The 25685-nt window shown below is 37.7% G+C and overlaps 1 protein-coding gene across 1 annotated transcript in view; it reads right to left on the bottom strand.

Annotated features, from left to right (window-relative positions):
• The window catches only part of LOC122796777 (macrophage mannose receptor 1-like), a 1798323-nt gene that overhangs the window by 900793 nt on the left and 871845 nt on the right, over positions 1-25685 (bottom strand). The gene's annotated exons all lie outside the window — the stretch shown is intronic.

Raw genomic sequence — 25685 nt, 5'->3', positions numbered from 1 at the left:
TAATGCATTGTTTAAATTCTTTCCCAGTATATTATAATAATGTTCATGTATTCTTTTTTGAAGATTACACTGTTTTGCCTAGATAAAAAGCATTGCAAGTTTGACAGACAGACACAAAAACTAAAAAAAACTAAACTACTGGTGTTCCCAGGGACATTTAAGGTAACTTGTTTGTTACTCATTGTGACAGACAGTTGTAAGGAAAGAGAGGTTACTTTTTCTCATGCTAAGACTGTTTTCAATGCAAGGGCACTTTGCTTTGTTGTGAAAATGTCTGTCAGTGTGGTTTTGCTGTAAAATTTGACATAAGACTTTTAAATGAAACACAAATCTCTGTGATAACTGTAAAAGTAAAGAATAAAACAGTGTGAGCACTGACAGGTTAGAACAATGTTTCTTGGTAACTGGGGAGAGACAGACGAGTAATGAAATACTGATGTGGCTAGCTGAGGCCTGGTTCATCAACCTGCATAGGACTCCATTTGACTATGATCTAGCCCTGTTGACTCTAGAAGCATATGCTAGTATGCTATTGTAAGTTTTTCAGGTAGACCAGACCTATACTAAGTGATGTCAGAGGGGATGGCTATTTTTGATGATAGGGAAGACATAGGGGGGGCAATATGAGGTGCAGGTGTCTTGCAAGCATGTACACCCCCCCCCAAAAAAACAGTATGTTATATGCAGTAATATTTCTGAATTCTCTATGACTGCGGGTTGTTGAACAAAAGCCGCTATGTATGGCATCTATATTGTCTTTAAGTGTTTTGCTTTACTCACTGCACTGAAAAATGAATGAATATATTAATAGGCCTGGATTGTGTAATATTGTCTAAACATACAGCCTGCAACAACTGTCAACTATCAACATTTGTCAGGTCATATAGTCTGCATTATTTAGAATGATGATCAGAACCATCAGAACAATCTGATCTTCAGCATCCAATATGTAGTCATCAGTACTTATTAATGTAATGTAGCATTTACTACCAAATCAGTTTGGAAAGGATTTCTGAATTTAGTTAAAGACTACTACTGTGTCTGGTAGTTAACACAGAGTACTAAAGCTCCAACTTGTTAATAAGTTGCTTCCTGTGCCAAGAGTGCAGGGTTTGAATTTTTCCAGCTTTATTTACTTATTGTGTGACCCTGAGGAAGTCACGTAACTTGACCGTGCTTTGGAGCTATTGGGAAATTGGGCTAGGCCCCATAATGGGCTCCTAGACTGCATGCCTACTAGTTAATTATGAACCTGTAGTTGTTTTAACAACTACAGGGGCCTTTTTAACCCTAGCCATGATTCCCAAATTTATGATAAGTTTTGATGCCCTTGATAGGTGTAAGCAGGGACTTGGGAGATGAATCATTTTCAAGCAAAGGCCTGGAGATGAACCATTTGCAGGCTGCCTGTGTCCATCAGAGACATAGAGCCCAAACCAGGAATGAATTTCCTGTTTCCCATCCTAGTTACATTTGAATTGGATTAGGGAGAAACTCTGCATCACACGGATGGAGAGCTTGTTCCAGAGATGGAGTAATCAATGGGATACATACCTGTCTCTCCAGCAGGTACCTATTTATATCACAGGCAAGGTTTAAGTTTTTAGAATGGGTAATTCTGGTGCTGTTTATTTCATGGATATGCAGGAGCTGCATCCGAGTGGGGTCTGACAATGCCTTCTATGCCAGGAATAGATCTCCTCTCAACAGCCTATAGAAGACAGAATACAGGGATAAGGCCTTGAGGCAGTGTGTATAGGACATTTTACTTAATCCCTGTATTCTTTTAGTGATGAACCTTTGTCAGTATTCCACTTGTTGGATATGCTTGGTTAGGTACATATCAACAGGGGCACTGTACTCAATGATAGGTCTGATGAATACAGAATACAGAAGAATAATGATTTCCTTGGACTTAGATGCCATACCTTTGTTTATAAGTTGCACAACACAGAATGATTTCCTTACTACTATAGACATGTGATAGTCAAAGACTAAATTACTGTTTGTGTGTGCCTCGAAGTCCCTGACTACTAGGTCAATTCTTAGGGGTGTGTTCTCAATATGATAGTTACCAGGGGTGGAAGACTTCCCAAAGGATCTTATTATGCATTTCTTATCATTTAGTTTTAGTCCATGGCACTGACAATAGTTGTTTGTTCGTGCCAGCCCTTCCTGGAGAGCATTTGTGTCAATGGGGGATACAATAACAGCTCCTAATTTGTAATCATCTACAAATTTAGCCAGTCAGAGGCACTGACATTGGCCTTGACTTCAGAGAATTAAATCCAAAAAGGAGTGGCCCCAGGACTGATCCCTGAGGGACTTTGTTTGTGATTGGCCTCTTTGTAGAGGTGGACTCCCCAATTCTAACTTCCTGAGTCCTGTCTGCAAGCCAGCTGGCTATCCACTGGGTAACATAAGGGTTTGTATTTAACATCTTGAGTTTGTCAACAATGCCAAGGTGAGGTAGTGTGTCAAATGTCTTGGCCAAGTCAAGGTAGCCAGTCTGAACATTTTGCCCTCAACCATTTCGTTGGTGACCTTCTCAAAGAAGTCCAACTGGCTGAGTAGGCATGACCTGCCCTTAATAAAACCAAATTGGGTTGGGTCTAGTATTACATAGCTTAAGAAATGTAATGGCAATATCATCAGTACACCATTTTTTTTTAATGCAGAATAGGCCATTTATTTTTCAAGGGCAGCACCGACTGCATTTGTACATGAGGAACTGAAATACAAAGGAGTTTATCGATAGCAACATGTGCATTAGTAATAGTTACCTTTAATGTAGAATTATTGTGATTACTGGCTTATCATATGTTATCATGTGGTTAATACTTCTTATACTCTCACCATAAGTACTCTGTTGAAGCTGTGCTTCACATCGCTGGGTGTTATGGTGTGATGTTGGTGATCATTATACAGTTCCATGCAGTTCATCCTAAGCTACCACTGAAGTACATGCAATTTTAATTCTTCACAACAATAAGGGGTGTGCACAGTCAACAAAGTGGCTTTAGCTGCTATATGTGGTTGGGGAGCTATTGGTGGATAAAAGTACCTTATGTTCTTATCAGTTTATTTTTAATCAATCTTTACTCTAGCTTTGCAGGACCTGCATGCATATGTATGTGAATTATTTTGGAATACTTCATTATGGCTATTGTGTGTTTCTGTGAAGCAAATGTGAAATATATTACTTTGCTCATTATTATTATTGTATGTCATTTTTGACACATACAACTGAAAAAGATGAAGTCAACAATGTAGCTATAATTTCTGTATTTGAGGGATATCTGGATAAAAAATTACTAACCCTACTGTGTTAATAAAGTTATAAAGTCATGAGTCTGTCTTTGTAGAATTAGTATGTATCTGCGTAAAGCAAATCTGAATACTTTACTGTAGGTACTTTTATCACAATCAGGAATTTGATGTGCATGCAGTCAGCAGAAGGCTGTATTTGCTCATTACAGTGGATGAGTATAATCACAGAAGTTTTAGTGACCTTTAATGGCTGAAATGTTCTGAAATGGACCCTTTTGATACTATTGGTTTGCCCTCATGATCATACCACACCAGTTGGGGGTAAATCCAACATTACCCAAACCCAGTCATGGGTTATTGCTTTAATATAATTTAAAACAATCAGCAAGGTGAATATAAAATAACACATGCATTTAAACATGGTCCTAGAGGTATACATGGAAGATTCATGTTTGAAGACAGTCCAGAGCACAAGGTATACTTAATCCACCACTGACTGTAAAGTTTTGCATATGCAGAAGCCTGGCTCACCATTTTACCATATTCATTATACCACTGCAACTCATTAATCATAATATTTTAATGTGCTATCATAAGGAGTGTCTTTCTCAGTCGCTCACAAAATCCTAGTTTTGCACAAAATTGTACAATGACATAGATACTTTATTAACATATAAAGTGTATAACATATTTACTGTGAGGCACAACTGTTTACACATGAATGTGTTAAGAAAATTTGTTGAAACTTTCAGAGAAGTAAAGTTTTCCTTTTTTCAAGTAGACAGATTAGACATTCATTCTTATCAACAATATATCTATTTCTATTTAGGAAAGACTGAGGCAAGCTAGAGTCTTTACTGCAATACCTTAACCACTTATAGGGTCATAGGATCATAGGTGGTTACTAGGTTATTGGCCCTGAGACCCTTATAAGCCTAGCCAAGAGTTTAGCCCATGTTTGGACAAATCAGCACCCAATGCCCCTGTCCAGCAGGGACATGGATGGAATCCCAGGGGTATATTTTCTGTTTCCTATCCAATTATCCAGGTTGCACTTAACAAGGGGTAAAGAGGTACTCTGCTTCATGTGGAAAGGGCGCCTATTCCATAGATGGGGGAGTCTCTTGGACATAAATCTGTCCTGCCAACAAGTCTTGTTGATGTTACATACCAGGTTGAGGCAACGCGTATGGGTTACTCGAGTAGAGCTTGAGTTGCAGATATGCAGCAGTCTCATCAAGGTGGGGTCCATGATCGCCTTGAATGCCATACAGAGGTCACTTCTGAGGAGTCTGTATGAAACTGAGTAGAGGGATAGGGCTTTTAGCCTGTCTGTGTATGGTAGATGTTTGAGGCCCTGGATTCTCCTGGTGAGGAACCTCTGTGGTCTCTCCAGCTGCTGCATGTGCTTTGCGAGGTACATGCTAAAAAAGGCATTGTAAGAGAAGATTACAGGGATGTTATGGCATCCTTGTCCCTGGATGAGATACCTTTACTTATGAGGTAGGCCATGTAGATGGCTTTCCGTACAAAGGAAGCGACATGGTGGTCAAAAGTCAGGTTGCTATCAACCTAGGTGCCCAAATCCCTCACAACTGATTGAGTGCTTAGGACATTGTTATTAATGTGATAATTTGTGGGGATGTCACTCTCCCTAAAGGGGATGACAATGCATTTTTTTTTTTGGTATTCATCTTGAGGTCACGTTTCTACCAGTCATTTGTCTGAGTGAGACCGTCTTGGAGGATGTCCACATCACTTGGGGAATGGATGACAGCACCCAGCTTGCAGAAATCTGTAAACTTGGTCAGCCATAGCCCACTGATTTTGACCTGCACCTCAAAAAAGAATGTCCCAAATAACAGAGGCCCCAAGAACGAACCCTGGGGTATGCTGCTTGTTAAGGGTCTGCTGCTTGAGGTGGCTTCCCCTATTTTGACAACATGGGTTCTATCAGTGAGCCAGTTTGCTACCCATCTGGTAACATATGGATTGATGCCTGGTTGAGAGAGTTTATCTATTATGCCCGAGTGGAGAATAGTGTCAAAGGCTTTGGCCAGGTCAAGGTAGGTGGTGTGCACCATCTTCTCTGCGTCCATGGCTTTGATGACTGTCTCAAAGAAGTTGACCAAATTTAGCAGACATGACCTCCCCTTGACAAAGCCAAACTGTGTGGGATCAAGTGTCTGGAGGTTGCCAATGTCCATGTTAATGAGGTCCTTGATAATCCATTCCATCGCCTTGCAGATCAGGCTAGTTAGGCTGACGGGTCTAGAATTTCCTGGATTGGTGGACGCTCCAGCTTTTTGTAAAGGGATGACAGTGGCTGTCCTCCACTCAGCTGGACAAAGCCAGTACTCAGGATTTGGTTCAATAGGGTGCCTAATGCTGCTGCAAGTTCCTGGCTGAGTTCACATAGGATGCAGCCTGGGATGTTATCGGGTCCCATGGAGGCTGTATTTTTTGCCTTTGAGAGAGCAGTGCTAACCTGTTCCCTAGATATAATGGGAAGGGGGCAGGTACTGTGGGTGTCCTGATTTACTGATGGGGACAGAGGGGTAAAGGTTTTGCTGAATCTGTCAGCCATCAAGTTTGCTATATCTACAGCATTTGTATATGTGGTATCCTTGACCACCAATTCTGAACAGATCTGGGTGCTTCCTTTGAGATTGCGGACATATGTGAAGAAGGCCTTATGATTGTCTCTAGTAGACGTATAACCCTCTGAACAACCATAAGCTATTTTGTTTGACTATGTTTTTTTCTATGTTATTTTGTAAACTTTCCTATACTATGTATCTCTCTGTATGTTCTATACTATGTATCGCTGTATCTCTTATATTTGTACTGTATTATGTTTACTGGGGTTTTCTCCCAGGGCCTTTACTAAAAATGGTTCCTTTGGACCCAGTGGACTTCCCCGGTAATCATACTGGAAATAAATAATTAAATAAATACATAATGTGGCCAATTTGGACTTGAAGTTTGCTTTGGAGGATTTCACTAGTGCTTTTATTTGTTTGTTCAGGCTAAGGAGACATTGCTTCCAATTGGGCATCTGCTCCTTCTTGGTCTTGTACAGCAATGTTTTCCTTTTGTTATAGAGTTTATTTAGTGCAGATGTCCACCAGACAGGTTTACTTTTCCTTGAGGAGGATGATTTAGTCCTTTTGGGTATTCCTGATTTCATGCGTGTATATTGGTGCCAGTTCCTACAGAGGGGGTGGGGACTGTGAAGCTGTTTATACCATCCCTCAGGAGGCTGTAATCAGCTTTGGAGATGTTGTTGTGTCTGATCCTAGCTAGAGGGGGTTGGAAGATGGTGACTTTGAAAGTGACCGCTTTGTGGTCAGATCTTACCAGGGAGGATGATACTATAGGGTTGCTGCAGTGGTTACTCATGTTGGTTAATACCAAGTCCAAGATATTATCACCTCTTGTGGAGGTATTGACAAGCTGTTCCAAGGCATTTGCATTGATAAAATCAAGGAAACTCTGGGCATTTGTGTTGTGGCATGTCACTTCACAGTAAGACGTTGTCCTGTTTGATTCTCAGCTAAAGCGTCTTCTGTGTGGAGACATGCATGAATGGGCGGACCTTTGTTGAAGGTTGTGCGTCAGGCCAGGTAAGTCAGTACGTAAAAATCTACTGCCAATCATTAGCGGACCGGAGTTCCACTGTGGCAACCCCTAACTGGGAAAAGCCAAAAGATAGAACAACAACAACAACATGAGTAGTTCTTCCAATCTATGTTTGGGAAGTAAAATTCACTCAGGATCAGTGTAAAGGGTTGAATCTTGATAGGTTCGAACTGGTCCAAATAGGCGGATTGGGCATCTTGAGTCAGATTTGGGGGCTGGTAACTAGCTATGATCTGAATAGGGGTCTTGCCAATGGTTAACTGCACCTGAAGTGTCTCCTGTGTGTCATACTGTTTGACCAGCCTGGAGGTGTGTATGTCTTTAATGTATATTGAAACTCCACCTGCTTTGGCTTTACTGCCCACAGTTTGGGGTCTGAATGTATGATAGGATGAGTAACCAGGTAAGGCTGGGATGCTGTCTGCAGATTTGAACCAGTTTTCTATGACTGCACAGATGTCAGCATTTTCCATGGTTAGGAATGCTTGGAATGAGTGTAGTTTCATGTTTAGATTCCTAGCATTTAGCAGCATGACCTTTAATTTGTGTTTTGTTGAAATTTTTATTTTGGTAGTTTTAACCTCATCACTTTTCCTAAAAAAGGCACTACAGGGGAGGCAAGAGCCTTTGCCAGAAGCCTAAAGCCCAGGTGAGACACATGCAGGCCATCTCTGCCAAAGCATTGTGGTCTGTCGATTATATCTTCCCAGGCTGTCAGGTACTGGACCCCCCTGGAATGACACCATAAGCTAAGCCAATTGTTAAAGTCAATCATTTTTTCTGTTTGTATTGAGGCATCATTCTGGGTGACAGCAGAATGCTGATTAAGGCTAGGGACATACCTGCCCAGGACACATAATCAGCAAGCTCAATCATGTCTCTCTTCATATAGTCCAGAGAGGTATGTCTCAAGTCATTCACTCCAACATGGCCTATGACAGAGTCATAACAGTACCTGCTGTTGAGAGACTTGAGTGCATATGTGATATGGCGGATTCTGGCACCTGACAGACAACTAACTGTGACTTTCTCCTTATCCAGCCTGGTGAGAGGCACATCTGTGTATCTCACAATGGAGTCTCTTATGACTAATATGTTGGGTTTATGGTGAAGCCTTTGTGGCTGTGAGGCACAGGTGTGTGGACTATGCATGACATGTGGTGTGAAGGTCTATGGAGATGTGTGTTTTTGGCTGGGAGATCTCCTTTGTTTTGGTATAGTGTGGCACATAGAATATATGCAAATGACTTCTTACCAATGTTTCAACTATTTGACCAGAATGCCCATAACTTTTTACTTTTTTAGTCCTTATGGGTACATTCAGGCCAATAAAGCCAAACCAGACAAGCTGTAGACATAATATATTTTGCTGTTTTTGGTTTCCACTTTATGCAGGATATTTTATAAGCACCCTAATGTTTATAGACATCAGGATTGATTTCAAGCTCTGTGTTTCCAATTTTTACCCAAACAATCCACTTATGGTTTACTGACAGGTTCAAAAAGGGGCAAATGTCTTATTTGCAGTTTAGAAAGACTTAGAAAGTAAAAATGCATGGGCATTCAGAAGCCATGTAGCTGAAACACTGGTATGTCTTTAAGAGGTAATTTCCATATGGAGCTCCACTACAGATGTTTTAAGGTATTACACAGTGAAGACTCTGGCTTGGCTGGGTCTTTCTTACAGTTTTTACTGAATTGTCTGTGTGACCTTTTTGCCCTTTGGTATCAGTGTTAATTGTGACATTAAGTACTTGAAGAGGGTGATAAGAACTTTTAAGTTTGTCTGCTTAAATGTGTACATAGCTAGGCATCTTATGACCCTTGTGATCACTTGTCTAATCTGTTTCTATGTACCCATGTTCCTATTTTGCAGGCAACCTAATGCTTATGGGCATCAGGCTTGATTTATATTCTGTGTTTCCAAAGTATAAACAAATAATCCACTTGCAGTGTTCTGATGAGCTCAAGAAAGGGTGAAACATATGCCTACAGCTAGTGGAGTTTGGTTTTGATGGCCTGAATGTACTTGTAAAACTTAAAATATAAAATCCACGGGCATTTAAAAGTCATGTAGCACAAACACTGGTATATCTTTAAGGGATCATTTGTATATAGCTCCTGAACCTCTTAGTATAAGAGGTTTAATGTATTACACATTGAAGACTCTAGCTTGGCTGAGATTTTTTTGCAGTTTTTACTGAATGGTTTATATGTGTGACACTTTTAACCATAGTAGTTTGACTGTCGGGCCTTTGAGCTGCAAAAAACAAAAAAAAAGTGGTACTGTTTCTTTTTTCTCAGCATTTTTATGCAGCAGTTTTGATTTGGTGCACTGGAGAGATAATGTTACTTCCTGCAGTGATAGGCACTGCATGGTGCCAGCAGTCATGTGAGCCAACACTGAGAATCTGCACATTACCAAACAACATTTTTTGACACATAATAATGAAACTTTCTGATGTGCGAATCCTGAATTATTGAAACATAAGAGAACTGTAAATTGACGTATGACTACATCCACCTCAATATTAACTATGATGTCTGCTGGCATAGCACATCTGCCATGTGATGGCACAATGCAATGCTGAAACCATTAGTTTGAACAGTCGATCAGAAGTACTAATTTTCACAAATAAAACAACTTATGCTAGTTATTTGTGACTGACAGGAGCAATAGCTGAAGAATTAGTATATCTGCCTTAGTGGAGAGAAAGTAAAGAGTACAAATGTGCTTCCTCATACACATACACACACTGGGGCAAAGCACACCTTGTACCACAATATTAAACAAACACTCTTTGTAAAAACTGGCATTTTTTAAAGACCTGTGGAATTATCAGGAATTAAAATTTTATTCTTGACAAACTGCCTAGGTATAACATAGTTTTGTTCTTTAAGAAGAGTTTATGGAAGACATCACTACTTTCAGTAAGCTAACAAAATATATGTTTATTAAACTAGGCAATTTCAGTCACTCCAAACACATTCTGAATATATAACCAAAGTCATTTTCATTCAAGATTTACCTTTACTCAAGTAACAGTAATTGGGATCTTGGGCTAATAAACAAATGCCTGTTAACACACATACATAAACTAAGTGACAATGTATAACACTGACTTTAACATAAAAAAGAAAGAAAATCTCATCTCCAAATATAATGGCTATATGACTAAGAAAATAAGCCATTCCTTACCTTGACATTATGACCAGTCTTACTAACTACAATGATTATACTTCACCTAAATATAGATGATGGCTACAAATAATGTATTATTCCCATTTCAAGTATAGCTAGTTAAGTCACTTCCAGGACAGCCATGAATTAGAACTGTTATTTAGATAGATAGATAGATAGATAGATAGATAGATAGATAGATAGATAGATAGATAGATAGATAGATAGATAGATAGATAGATAGATGGTTGGAGAACTAGATAGATAGAATGATAATTCATTAGTTATTGCATTTGTTTATGGGGTACTCCACTGGGCATCTGAGAATGATCCCTTTTCAATGGAGGCCCGCGGAGAAAAGCATAAAGAATGGAGGACAGCTGTAGTACTTGCACAGCATACATAATTTTGGATAAATAATTGACATAAAATATAACAAGCATAGCAATACATTGCAGAGTCCTGAACAACAGAGCAGAGTGCATCCTTGTACATAGTAATAAATGCAGTAGAGGGCAATTACTAAATAATTTAAAATGTAAACTAGACTAATTTATGTAAACGTTAGCAAAGCAAAACAAGTAATGATTTATTAGAGAAATCTTGGGTAGAGTAGAGGTTGGTTTTATCCTGACTAGGTGCAGGGACATTTTTAATAATCCATCAGTTTTTTTCAGCTGGGTTTTGAAGGATTTATTAACTGTTTGTATGAATGTTGCTAGGGTGGACTTCCAGATTTTGGATACATAGGAAGAGTAAAGTGATTTTCCTGCAGTATTTGATGTTTAGTTGCAGCTAGTAGATATCTGTTATACAAGTATGTGGATCTACTGGGAAGGCAGGACTAAAGGAGATGGCTTAAACCTGTCCATTTTTCTGGACTGTGGAAAAGTTGATGAGTGGTGGTTAGTTGAGTCAGTGTTATTAGGCAGTGAGATTGTTGTGTCCAGTGCTTTTGTTTTCAAGGTATACGGATTGGTGGTGGGTTTTTGTATGGTAGTTTTGTGGAAAATTGAACTACTTTGTTGTAGAACTGTGCTAGGAGGTTAGTTTTTGCTGCTCGTAAATTAATTAAAATTGGTGAGGCATAAAGAAGCATTGGGAGTAGAAAAGCTGAGGCAATGTTTTTTTTCTTGCCGTGCATATAAGAAGAATATAGCTTTCTTTGCTGACTTTATTTATAAGGATAGAGATGGGATAAGCCACAGTATCTGTATATCCCCTGATGAGTTGTCAGAGGCAATAGTGGTAGGTTTAAACTTAAAAAAAAACAGTTTTCTTATGGTGAATACTGTTATGGACCAGAAGAAGAAGGTTTTGTTGTAGTGTACAGAGGTGGGGTGGCAGTGCTTGGTAGAGGAAGGTAACAGATTCAGTAAAGTACGTGTTGAGTTGGGTGTCAATATTTTTTCAGTAGTTCCTAACAATATAAGTTGATTGTGACATACAGCCAAGACTGAGTATTCGGTTTACTGATGACCAGAAGAGTTTGTGGATGCTGTGATTAGTATTTTGGGGTTTGGTGCTGTAGGCTTTCTTATTTATTTGTTTGTTTATTTACTTAATTACATATATAGAGTTGTTTACTAGGAAAGGCCGGCTGGGTGAAAAAATACCCATTTTAAGCAAAGACCCAGGGAGAAAATCTCCAAAAGTATCATTAAAGTAGTAAAGTTTTAAAGTATGATTACAGTAGCAATAGCAATCATTTCTTTACAGTATGACAGTAACATACAAAGGATAAAACAGTGACAGTAGAGAAACTAAATAAAAATATACATGCACATCAAACCAAAGGAAATGTGTTAATTTCAGATAAATGTAAAGTAGAGAAGATAAATAAAAGTATATGTACAAGTCAAACCAAAGGAAGTTTTTAACTTTAGGCAAATTGCATACAGAAATAGTAGTCTTATAACTTGATTCGAGGCTATGGTTGTAAGTATAAGAAAATATTATTATATTAGAAGACGTAGTACAGAGTATAGAAAGTATAAAATTATTAGAAAACTGGGTGGATGATTTGAGATATAGGATTATAAGACATTAAATGGGATAGTAACAGTAGGGATCGGTTGCAATATATAATATTATAAATATTAATGTGAGAAATTTGGAGAAATAGGAGATAGATGAGTCTGGAGGAAGATAAAGTAGAGAAAGGGCAGATATTTATAAATGCTGCAGTAAGAAATTAGTAAAGAGGGCAGGGTATATAAAAGAAAGTAAATAGAAGAGGATGATGGGGAAAAGGGATGAAAAAGATGGATATGTATGAGAAGTAAAGAGAGATGATAAAATGAAGGAGAAATTAGGAGAGAAGTAAGAGAGAGACAATATCAGGAAGCATGATAAACATAAAAATATATGAAATTAACCAGGTGTTGTACAAATACATAGGTATGATTTGGTGAGATATTCTTTGTAGACTTGAATAAATAGATGCTAGAGATAGACCTGATTAGATTTGTGGTAGAATTCCATAATTTGGCTATACAGTGTGGGTACAGACATTGTCCAATACTTTTTTCGGCTTATAGATTTCACACAAATTTTGTTCATGAGAGCATAAAGGATGATTAGGGAGATAAGTGTGAATAATTGAGCAAATAGCTGGGCAAGAAGGAAGATTATGTATGATTTTATATGCTAAAAGACGTTGTGTGTGAGCTAGATAATGGAGGAGTTCTAAGCATTTCAGTGCTATGAGAGCAAAGCAGTGATGAACTTTAGGGTGCAGATTAGCTACAAATTTTGCTTTTTTATTATAACCTTGCACTAGTTTTGATTTCAGAGAGATCTGAAAGTTTGTCATTATGGGAGAACCATAAAGGAAAGAAGGCAGAAGATATGTGGTGGCTAGGGTAATCCTGCTGGAGACAGAATTTTTTGTCAACTGTTGTGCCAACTAGCAGTTTGGTAAGTGTAACATCTTAAACAAGAGTAGTGATTCTACAAGTAATATGACATTTTTTTAATCGTCTTGTGACTTTGGTAAGAACAGTAGTAGTAGTAAAGCTTTTTGGGATTGAGTATACATTGATTATTATGAAGCCAGTGTTCTATGGAGTTAAAGGCATCCTGAGTGATGGTTTGAAGATGGCATACAAAGATGTGCTGATAAGGATGGAATCATCTGTACATTGAACAAGATGAACTTGTTGAAAGGAAACATCTACATTATTGTTGAAGGTGTAAAAAAGAAGAGGACCAAGGAAACAGCCTTGAGGTGTACATGTTCACCTGAGAAGTATAACATTCATATAAAAAAATAGAAAACCATAGAAGAGTAGAATTTGAAAGGTCTGGTCAAGACTTTTGTACCAGGATTTTTATGAGAAACTGTGTTAAAGAGTTTTGATAGATAAAGAAATGGGAAACAGATAAACGTACCACTATCTCTAGCCTTATTGATGGTATCATTAAAGTTTAAATGAGAAATAGTTGTACTATGGGAAGGACTAAATCCATATTGTGTAGAGGTCAGCAGGTTGCTTTTAAGAGGTACAGGAATAATTGTTTATAAATACATTTTTCCAAAATTTTAAAAAGGGGAAACAGAATGGCAGTTGGTTTAAAGTTACATATGTCAGTAGTTTTGCTACTTTTATGGATAGGAATAATATAAAATATTTTCCATAGAACAGGGACAATAGATTCTTCGATACTTCTATTGATGAGAAGTAAGACTCGATATGCAGTGGAGTTCTCCATAACCTTAAGGTATTCAGTATGAAAACTTACTCCAGAGGGTGAAAAAGGCTTCAGTTTTTGAAACAATGAAAGAATTATTCCGCATATGAAGTATAGACAGGTTGAAGTGAAAAGGCAGAACTCCCAAAGAGAGATTACACTGGTGGTTAAGATGAGATGATGTGGGAAGAGACAGAGGTAAGGGCTGCTATGTTATCAATAAAATAAGAGATAAACTTGGCAGCTGTTTCTGAGGAGGAATATCTGAACAAGAGTTTTTGGTGGTATTGGAGCCAGACTTGATTATTTTTTAATAAAATAGCTAAATCTTTTTGGATTATGTTTATGATATTCTTGGGGATTTGAATATTTTTTTTCAAATAGATTTGTTTCTTAGTGTAATTTTGAAGCTCCTTACAATCTTTTTTTTTCTTATGCCATAACTTCCAGGACTTTGGAGTTTGATTGTTTTTTACTTTCTCCTTTCTTTTGGGGGCAAGGATGTTTAAGGTATTCAGGAATATACTATTGAATTTGTTTACTGCACCACCCAGAGGTAAGGTTATGAGTATAGACCAATTAATTGATTTTGGGAGATCAGTGAAGATATTAGGATGAAAGATGATGACATTACCAGCTGATTTATGTGGATGCTATTTAGTGTGGTGAATAATTTCTCTATGGGTGAATATGGGAAGGTGGATGATAAGGAAATCAGGGAGGACTCCTGAAGTAACATATTTGCATGGACTGGAAGCCAGTAACTTATGTGAGTTAATCTTTAGTTTGGTGCTGTTTCTCGGGAGTTTGCATTTCTGCAGAATTGGCTCAGTTTTCTTGTGGTTTCAGATTTTGCATGTTTTTTCTCAAAGAAACATAAGTTATTTAGTGTCTAGTTAATCATGTAACAGGATTTGCTTTAGCTCTTTAGATCTAACAGAAGCATGTGTATTATTATGTTCAAAAAAGTAGTATTAAATAGTGAGACAACTTCATCTAAGAGTAGTGTATATAGGGTATTCTATTTGACTGACTGTAAGGCTGAGATAAAATTATTTACTTGGAAGGAGGATGGCTTGCGCACAAGATAATAGTGTTGTTTATAGATGTCACTTGTATTTTCTAAGGTGAAGGAGGGGAGATGGTCACTGTGACAGTGTGGATGAGAACCAGAGGAGATGATTTTATTTGGAATGTTAGTGAGAATTCAGTTAATGGCAGATCTTCTTCAACGTTCTTTGTTTAACCTAGTTGGAGAGGAGATAAGTTGAGTAAATTCATATAGGTCGATTTTATTAATGAATGAGTTATTGTCAGTGGTTGACCAGTCAATGTTTAGGACATCCATAACAATTACTTATTGTTTAATATCTGCTGAGATCCCGGAAAGTAACTCTTCAGCACTGTCTATGTTGTTGCCATGGGTATGTATATTACAACTACATAAATGGTTTTGTATCTGTTTAGTTTGAGTTTAGTTACAAGAATTGCAGCGTTATTAGTTGAGGGCGTTTTTTAAGGATGAGGTGAAAGGTTGATAGATTTTTCTATATGATGACTACCCCACTGGCTTTCTTATCACTCAATCAATTCTAAATATGTTATATCCGGATGGTAAAATTTCATCTTCTATCTCTTTTTTTTTCCAACCATGTTTCTCTAACTACTGTTATGTCTGGAGTGGTGTGCGCTTTCAAGACATGGTGTTTTGTTTCTAATTCCTCTATGATTAATATTAAAAAGTTGAAATCCATGGGTCTTGCAAGATTGGTGGGTGTTTATCAGTATGTCAGGACTGGATGTAGACAGATTACTATGTGGTGATTTTTAGATAGAAGCTTAAGAGGAATGTCCCCACATTTAAGTAGATAAATATAAGTTAACCAGAGGGCATTTGACTTCACATTTTGGTCTAAAACCTGGCTCTGGGAAAACTTGGGTTTATACCCGGTCAGTAGTTTTTGAGTTGGTAAATGGAAGCAGGGATGGATAGGCTAGGGGCTATTTGCATGTGAGATGTGGTGGAGCTGAGTGGCGATGATAGTATGCCTGAAGCTGTCATTAAGTTACTGTTTAGCATGATGTGGTATAATGTTACGTGGAAAAGGAAAATCAGGGATGTTGTTAAAAGGAGTTGTGTCATAAGCATAGTTGTAAGATGTTGGAAATAGTTTGATGTGGGTAATGGGCTGTCAGCAGACATGTAATAAGGGAAAGGAAAATGAGAGGTAAAGACAAATTCAGGATGAATAAGTGGTGATTAGAGCTGAAAGGCTGGAACCAACAATATTGAGGGAGAGAGTTAAGATCAATGAAGATTCATGGTGCAGAGGAGAGGCTGAAGTCAATAACAGAATTCAGAAGGAGCATTAAGGTCAAGAAAGATTAGTGGTGGATAGTTCATAGGGTAAAACAGGGAGAAATAAAAGCCCTGAATGAGAAGAGTTTCAGTAGCATTGATTCTTCAAATGCCCAGGAGAGGATGAATAGTTTTAAATAATTATGGAGCTGTGTACTGTGTGGACAATGAATAAGCAAAAGGATTTGGTGGAGTGGAAGTATTTGTGTAAAGTAAAGTAAGTTTAGGAGTAGTAACAGTCTACTCTGCTGTGATAGGGTGATGGTTCTATCAGAGGTAGTGGTCTTTGTGGGTGGGAATTGGAGGTAGGGTAAGGAAACAAATAAAAGGGGAATTCAACTAAGATGAGACTGAAGCACAAAGAAAACAATTACACAGTAAGTTAATCCAGTAAGTTTTTTTTCCACTTTCTTTTCTTTAATGATTGGGAGAAGTATTCCATGCAGGTCAGTAAGTTTGAAAGTTACAACAGAACAGCTGCGCTGATCATTTTAAGTAGCAACATAAGCTATTAAAAATAAAATCTACAAAATAATCTAAGATAGACTGAATAAAGGTCAAGAAGGGCTAAGTGTGAAGAATCAGGAGTTTTAAATTTATTTTGTTTTCAGTGAGTAGACCATCTGTTCCAGTCAAGAGTTCAGGCCTCAGAAAAATAGCAATAGCAGCAGTTTAATTAGTTGCAATAACATGGAAACACCTACAATTACAAAGTGTTAACAAATATGAATTTAAATTAATATTAGTGAATAGTAAAATGTTGCATAAAAATAAAATCATATGTTTAAATATACAAACTGTGCATAAGGAATTATTTATACATTTTTGAAGTTCCTATTGAAACACTCATTTACACTCTCACACTATGTAAACATTGTAAATAGCTTTGACTTTTGACTTTAACTGTGTGAATTTGTTAAAATGTATCTGCACAATATTTTTCCACTATGGGCAATATTGCTCATGCTTTGTATTATTTGATATGTATTTGTACTTGTACTTTTATTTTTATTGGACTGCTATCTTTACTGTAATCTGTTTCATGGAGCTTTTCTCCCTGGGCCTCCACTGAAAACGGGCTCTCTGGGCCCAGTGGACTTCCCCGGTAATATAACTGGAAATAAATAAATAAATAAAAGAAATAAATAAGGAAATGCACACATTTATATACATACATGCATCCATACATACATACATACATGCCTACATACATTTATACATAAAAAATAAACCCATTGCACCCTGTCATACACATAAAACTGCTACAAGCCATACCAAGTCTAAGTAAACAACATGAATCAGTTATCCAGCAGTGTTTAAAGCTCAATAAATGGCATTAGAGATTGTCTAGGCCAAATATTTTATTTAACTATCTTGACTGGACTACTGAATATGCCAACACAATTAAAAGGAAAACAATTTTATGAGATAGACAAAAAGTCCCCCGACATCTCTATTTTTGCAACAATAATGTTGAACCTCATAAGGATCTAATGCATAGAAATAAGCAAGAAAACAATGCATAGCTCTCTGTGTGTATGTGTGTGTGTGTGTGTGTGTGTGTGTGTGTGTGTGTGTGTACCCCACACACACACACACACACACACACACACACACACACACACACACACACACACATATGGGAGCCATTTATTATGTTGAGCATTCAACATATTGAATGTTATTCCTGCAGGCATATGAGATCTAATTCTCATAAGGTCAAACAATGTCAGTATCTGCTTGTGGTACTGAGAGGGCAAGGAGTGGGGATTTGCCCTTTTTCGACTCTTGTGCACTGAAGAGTTGGTTAGTTACAGGGGATGTAGAGTGCAGAGTGGGAGGAGGGGGCTTTTCTCCTGCATAACAACACATTTCTTTTCTTTTTTTTTTCATTTAGTGGAGTTTCATTGTTTTTGAATCAATCTTTTGTAATGCAAACATATGGTTGTTTGATTAAATGCCATAGACTCATATATACAAATATGTATACATACATACAAAGAACCCATTTTGAGGGGTGACCTATGAGGAAAACACCACTTCACAATAATAATTACAAATAAATATGTGACAACAGCATTGCATGTTTGATGTATAACTGTATAAATAATACTTTAAAATAATCAGCAACAGAAAAGAGATGATAAAAATGATGGCAAGACATACACTAATTATATAATATAAATCATGCAACAATATAATATTCAGGCTGAAAAATATATTTGAATTATGGTCTGATTTTTTAGATTATCCAGTTTTATAACATTGTACACAGTCTATAAGATGTGAAAGTGATTCTTGAACCTATTAAACTGAGTGGTATTTTCTAATGTATTTATAGGTGATAGAAGATTATTCTGGCTGATTGCCAGTATTGTATTTGGTTTTCCCGTCTTGCTGTTTGCTTAAGGAATATCAAGACATTCTGGTGGAGAAGATATCTGCTCTCTACTGTTGCATCATCTTAGAAGTGATAATAAATGTTCCTGTTAGAAAAAAACTCTTTGTAAGTAATGCATTTGATGTTCATATGGGTTGTACAATAATGAGTAGAAGGGAAGAAACTAAAACATGAATGTGGATATACTACTACAGTAGTCTGTCAATGTATTTTGGTACCATGTGCAGCTCCTGAAAATGGTACCCATGTCAAGTTGGAGTTGAGGATCAAAAAAAAAAAAAACTCTTCTGCTCTTTAACTGCAACAAACTGATTGCTACAAATGAAGCAAGTATCTTTTTAAAGTTAAAATAGCACACACAAAGTGTTTCTGTTCAGTATAAAACAAACAAACACTGGTCCACAAGGAACACTGAACTAAGAAAATAAAAAAATAAAAAATACCGGACCACCAAGGTCAGTCAAAGCACTTGCCACTTTATTAACACCACCAAACTAAGAACTTTCACCAGGAAAACAAACTGGCTTCTTCAGAGTCATCTGGTTAATAAATACCCCCATCTTTAAATATCCCACTACAGTTCCCTCAAACCAATCAAAAATGACAACAATAATGACATAATTTCCAGAGCACAATGCACTTTATTTACACAGTAAAAAGTGCGTGAATTTAAAAAAATTATGTTTTTTGTAGTTGATAGAGTTTTTAACAGGGAGGGAGGGTTTGATGTAAAGGCAGAGGTTGAGTTGAAAGAACTCAAATGGAAACTGAGGCTTAACGCTTTCAAGTTGCCAGGATTGAATGATAGTACCTCCTTAATGCCTGTTTTAAAATATAGGGCTAATGTGATTTAAGAATATTTTGTTTGAGATGTTGTTCCTATCAAATATTAACTTTATATGAAACTACATTACATGTATAAATTTTAGAGGTGGTGACTAAACAAAATGTTTTTTTATATATACATATACATTTTTACTGTTAATGAGTGTTTTTATCTGGAAATGATGTCATTATTGTTGTCATTTTTGATTGGTTTGAGGGAACTGTAGTAGGATATTTAAAGATGGGGGTATTTATTAACCAGATGACTCAAAAAAGCCAGTTTGTTTTCCTGGTGAAAGTGCTTAGTTGTTTGGTGTTGTTAATAAAGTGGCAAGTGCTTCGACTGACCTTGGTGGTCCAGTATTTTTTATTTTTTTATTTTCTTGTTTCTGTTCAGTGCTTCAGTTCTAATTGCAAATGCAGTATCAGGATTCCTTTCTGAATGCTAGTACTGCAGTACCCCATGGCCTGCTGAGTGTGCCCCCAAACACCTTGTACCCAGGCAGCTGCCCTCTTCACTTACCCAATGTATCCTTTGTACCCAGAATTTGTCAGTTCCACCCCCTTGCGTTGGTGGGTCTTCTGCGCTATTGCAAGTTTTTGTTAATGGCACTGATTACAACCAAATTGAGAGTAATTCTGGGAGTAGGAGGGCATGAGCAGGAAATAAATTATATCAGATGATATGTGAGGCTTTATTCAGAGGAAACCATCCAGTTTGTAACTGGCATATTTAACAGTACTTAGTGTGTGCTCTATGAAGGATAGAACTTTCTCTAGAGTGATGCTGTGGTATGTCCAGGTCTTAACTAGTTTAATGGCAAGAGTTTCGATTTTCCTGTAAGAGTTACATTTTCCATTTGTATCTCCAGTATTCATTAATGTAATATTACTGCAATAAACAGTTTTTGTCTTTTTGCATTCAGGATGAACTGACTGTTACATATCCATTTGGTAAGAGAACTAAAGCCAGTCTGTATCTCCTCAAATAACTCTTTTTACTTATACCACTAAGAATGACTATGAAGTCATCAGCAAATCGGATAAGCTAGTTCCTCAATGAAAGCTAGCTCATTTTATTGGTGTAAATTGAGAAAAGAAGGGGTCCATGTGGTTCTAAGGATAGACCCTTAAGCATACCACTACAGGATGTGCAAAGATCAAAAATAGATTCATGTTTCCCAGTTAGGTAGCTTGAGAACCATGTCAGTGATGGTGCAACTTTCACCTGATAAACATTTGCCACAATGCTGGAGTAATCTGGAAAATGCCACTGTAATATCAACTAGTTTCATGAATGCTATGTGTATACCATGCGTAGTGTAAAAAATATATTGAGTTACTGCTAGCTTTATGAATTTCTTGCATTAGTCACATAGCTGCTTATGTAACATTTTCTTGAGAACTTTAGGCAGCAAACAGATTGCTGACTGGATGGCAATTTTCTCATCACCACAGTTAAAGATCAGAATAAATTCCACATATCAGGAGCTGCTTCTTTAGGAATACTGCAGTTAATCAGTATGGTGGCACTTGTAACTATGTCATCTACTACCAGTCTTAAAAACAGCACAGAGGTTTGTCAAACTGAAGACTGCCATATGATTTTATCTTTTTCAGAAGCATATGTAATGCGGAAAAACACTGTTTTGACTGTGCATTGCTTACTAGATATCCTATTTTCCTTAGCCAGATGGTTTTGTTTAGGAACATTTTGCATATGTGAATCAGTAATTATAGGGAGATATCCTTTAAATGTATCTGCTGTAGCTATGTGCAGATTTCTTTTAAGAGGCTCATATGCAACTGCACTTGACTTTTTCACAGTAAGATGACTGCTATAAAAAAGAAATATTTCTTCTGTATTATTTTGTTGGAGTGGTGCACAGTAATTAGTTTTGGCTTGTCTTTTGGCTATTTGGCATTTCTTCTGGAGAGCTCTGTAGGTGTTTTTTTACTTTTTTGTCTTTTAAGGCTTTGAGGTCTCCCTATGCCTTACTCCTTGTTCTTTTTTATTTTATAGAAACAGTCAAACTGTGTATTTCACCCCGACTGTCGAAAGTATATTTGTGAAAGTAAACTTACCATAACAGTAGTTCTATGAATGATCACTGCGTTAGCTAGTTACATTATATCCTCCACAGGGTATAACAGCCGGCCAGCTTCCAAAGATTGTGGACACCTTCCATGAGCCAAGACAGCTGACAGCTCACGCAGAGCTGAAAAAAAAATCAACTTTCTGAAAGCAAAGCCCTTCAGAGCTTTCATGCCAACTGAAAGAGGGAGGCCGGAGCCCTGAAAGAGAACAGTGATATGGAAGAAAGTTCTATGTCCATACTCTGACACAAAGACAACAACAATAAAGGGGATGGAGGGAAGGAACGGCTACTGCAGCAGTGATCATTCAAACATTGACTGATATGGTAAGTTTGCTGTACTGTGTAATTATGTGATCACTGCTGCTGGAGCCATATCTGTATGAGCAGACTAACACAGCTTATAAGGACTGGGAAGAGTATGGAAGAGGGTTCAGGAGCCCCTGTAGAATAGTCCTAGCAAAATTTGCTCTAGACCTGGAAAAGGAATCTAGTTTGCAGTGCTATGTAAAAGTATGTACAGAAGACCGCGTTGCTGCTTCCAGAACACTTCAACATCCACCTCTTTCCAAAATGCCAATGAGGAAGTCAAGGTCTTAGTAGAATGTGCCTTGACCCTGACAGAAATTGACTTTTTATGGTGGGAATAGTATAAGACAAACAAGTTTACAGAAAAAAGTATTGTTTCAGTTATAAAATAAAATGTGGAAAGTTTTTGCCCAAAGGGAACTTATCTGCCCAGAGATGGAGAAATGCTAGCCAGCTGTTGATTCGTGAAAGCCTGCAACAGGAGAACTCTTTGGCAGCAGGAAGCACTGGAGGGCTTGGTGCCCAGACAGTTGATTTTCTTCTGCTCTTCTCAGGCTGTCAGTGGTGTAAGACCATGAAAGGTGCCCTTATGCTTTCGAAACTGGCCAGTTTCTATATCCTATGCAGATATAATCACTATGTAGCTCAGACTACTGCAACAGTGATCAAATGATGAACACTGAATATTCACCAGCAATGTGTTAATGTAGAGAACTGTTTAGCAGCAGGAAACAGTGGAGGGCTTGATGGCTAGACAGTTGATTTTCTTCAGCTCTACTTGAACTGTCACTGGTGTCGGACTATGGAAGGAGCCCTTATGCTTAGAAAACTGGCCAGCTTCTATATCTTATGCACATAAAACCCTCATGTAGCTAAGACTACTGCAGCAGTGATGAAATGATGAGCATTGAATATTCTCCAGCAGGGTGTTAATGTATAGGTAATGCCTCAAAAAAATAAAACAAAAAAAGCAAATGGTTGCTATTTTTACTCTCACTAAACACTGCTTTGCTGTTTAGTGAGCGTAACATTAAAAAAAAGGAAATCAAAGTAAAAAATAAAAAAAAGCATGTGTGTGTGCTTGCATGCATGTGAGAGACACAGAGAAAGAGAGAAAGAGAGAATACATGAAAGAGAAAGTGAGACAGAGACAGTCCATCAGCATGAAGTCATTGAACAGTCAGATGTATGAAACTCTTTATGTCTGCCATTATTGACTTACTTTAATCTTTAGTGATTTACCAGAAAAGCAATCATTCCATGAGGGGCAGAGTAGCACTACATGGTAAAGTCAGGAACATTAGAGGAAGGAGGAGTTGCAATGCCTTGCATTCCATGATTTGTTTCACTCAGTTTGTTTCCAATGACACATCTATGGTATATGTACAACAAGGTGGCGGTTGCTGCTGGAAACGTGTGTTACATAACATGTATTTTGAAGGTAAAATTCATTAGGCAAAGAAACTATTTTAAATGAAAAAAAAAATTAACAGCCCATTCTCTAACTGCAATAATTCCATTTAGGGTGGGTTCTTGCTGGGGAAAATAATGCCTTTTCCATGTTGCTGAGGCCCTGCAACTGCAGGCTTCAACACTCCTGGACAGGAGTTACATCCCCACTACCACACACTCGGTCAGGCATTATTGCTTGCTTATGAACAGTAGCCTGTTATTCTTTAGCATTACTTGCCTGGCAGGTGTGTAAGTATCTTATATGTGTATGTAAGTATGTTATTGAAACTTGGTAGCAATCATTGTTATGCGGTATAGATACATAACATATGACCAGATTGTCTTAGTGTTTGATCTGTGCTGTTCCTTGGTAGACTGTTAATAGTTGTGATGACGATAATCTTTGTTATATGTACAGGAACACAGAAATTCCACACTATGATGTAGACAGGTGATCACTTAAGTGATCAAGAAGCATACCATTTTCCAAAAAGTTGGCTGGATTCATGGTTAATTTCTGAGCATAGGATTTCTCACACCTAGTATGTCAGTATCTTCTGCTTTCACACACACACACACACACACACACACACACACACACACACACACACACACACACACACACACACACACACACACACACACACACACACACACACACACACACACACACACACACACACACACACACACACACACACAACAACAAAACACACTAAAAAGGACACATTATTATCAACACTTGATTATTTTGAAGTAAAACGTACTATTCTAAAATAAACAATGGGATATTACATAAAACAGGATGTAGGGACCACAATAAAGATGCTAATTTAAATTTGTGCCATGATGGGTATTTCCCTTCTTTTGTTTGCACAGTAAACCATGCCTGTAGCACTGCTTTGTACAATGAATATTAGTTAACACTGGGATGGGGAACATACTTTCTTGACTGTAGATGTGGTATTTTGCTTTGTACTTTATAAAAATGAGTCTAGAAAGCAACAGTTGGCACTGTAGTACTGAATTAAAAAATCTGCACACATATTGTCAGTGACAAAGAATAAGAATAATTGTGTAAAATCTTACCATAACCATAGATGTCCTTATCTTCTATGTTGCAGTATTCTTGACGTCCGGCCTCTATACAAATGCTTCGAGCTGCTGCCTGTATATGGGAAGTCGCACCTAGGTACTGAGAACATCAGCCGTAAAAGGGATGTCCACGTGTACCATCCTCAGAATAAGTTAGCCCCATGAGGAGCAAAAGTCCAAAGGACAAACAAAAATGGCACTCATCCATGGAGAGAGCAAGTTCTAAGGGGGGGGGGGTAAGGTGGGTGGGATAGAATACTGCAACATAGAAGAAAAGGACATCTATGATTATGGTAATATTTTACACAACTATTCTAACTCCTTCTACTCAATGTTGCAGTATTCTTTACATACGCGGGGTGCAAAATCTCAGAAGGAACCCAGGAAGGAGGAAGGAGTATTGAAAGAAAGTAAAAAAAAACATTTTCTACAAATCCATGCAAAACTGCTCTAGCAAACCCTGCCATGGATCTAGAGATAGTGTACAACTTGTAATGTTTTAGTAATGTGTGTATCTGTAGAGTTTCAGCCTCTTAGCTTTTCCCCTGTTGGAAAAAATCCAGTTTTCAGTCATATTTTTCTCTATGTAAAATAGGCTGGAAATGCATAGAGAAAGCTAAAAACAATAAACAGTCATACTGAAAGAGCAATTCATACAATTTTTTTTAATTCCTTCCAAAGTCAAACTTTTGCAAAATTTGTGATTATATGTACAGTGATATTTATGTACAGTACTATTTACATTATTTACAAAAGTGTGGAAGGTTGGGCGCTGGGCTGGCAACTCAACACCGTAAAACTCCACTGCCAATCATGAGCTGACAGGTGATCCGCTGTGGCGACCCCTAACCGGGAAAAGCCGAAAGAAGAAGAAGAAGAAGATTAACAGATGACCAAGTAGCATCGTCCAACCAAAAGGCAAGGCAGAAAACTGAAAGTGCAAAAAACCCACTGAGCAATGTAAGAATTTCCTGTACTGAGGGTGAACTGAAATATGTAGGCCAGAGCAAAAAGAGTTTACAGTGAGACAATTCGAAAAGAAGACACTTCAGGAAGGTGTTTACATGGGCGAGAGATCTAAGACAGGCCTCCAAGGACCATCTTTTCTTAGAACAAGAAACATCCTGGAGTAAAATATCTTTCCTTTTTATTCTTGAGGAATAACCTGGTTTGTGCCTTGGTGGAAGAGTTAAGCTAGTAACTGAGGAAAGAGATGAAGTTGGCAGGAAGGGGGTTGAAGGACTCCTAGAAATGGTGGTAGAGTCTTCCAAGTCATAAAGTAACCTTTCTAGATGATGGAAATGACCCAGGCGTCCAGAGTGATCTCCATCAAGGCTGAAAGAAAGAGAGAGAGGTGAAGAG

The sequence above is a fragment of the Protopterus annectens genome, chromosome 3.part0, assembly GCF_019279795.1.
Source record: "Protopterus annectens isolate FY-2018-M chromosome 3.part0, PAN1.0, whole genome shotgun sequence".
Classification (NCBI taxonomy): Eukaryota; Metazoa; Chordata; order Ceratodontiformes; family Protopteridae; genus Protopterus; species Protopterus annectens.
This window is presented reverse-complemented; position numbering and strand designations above follow the sequence as displayed.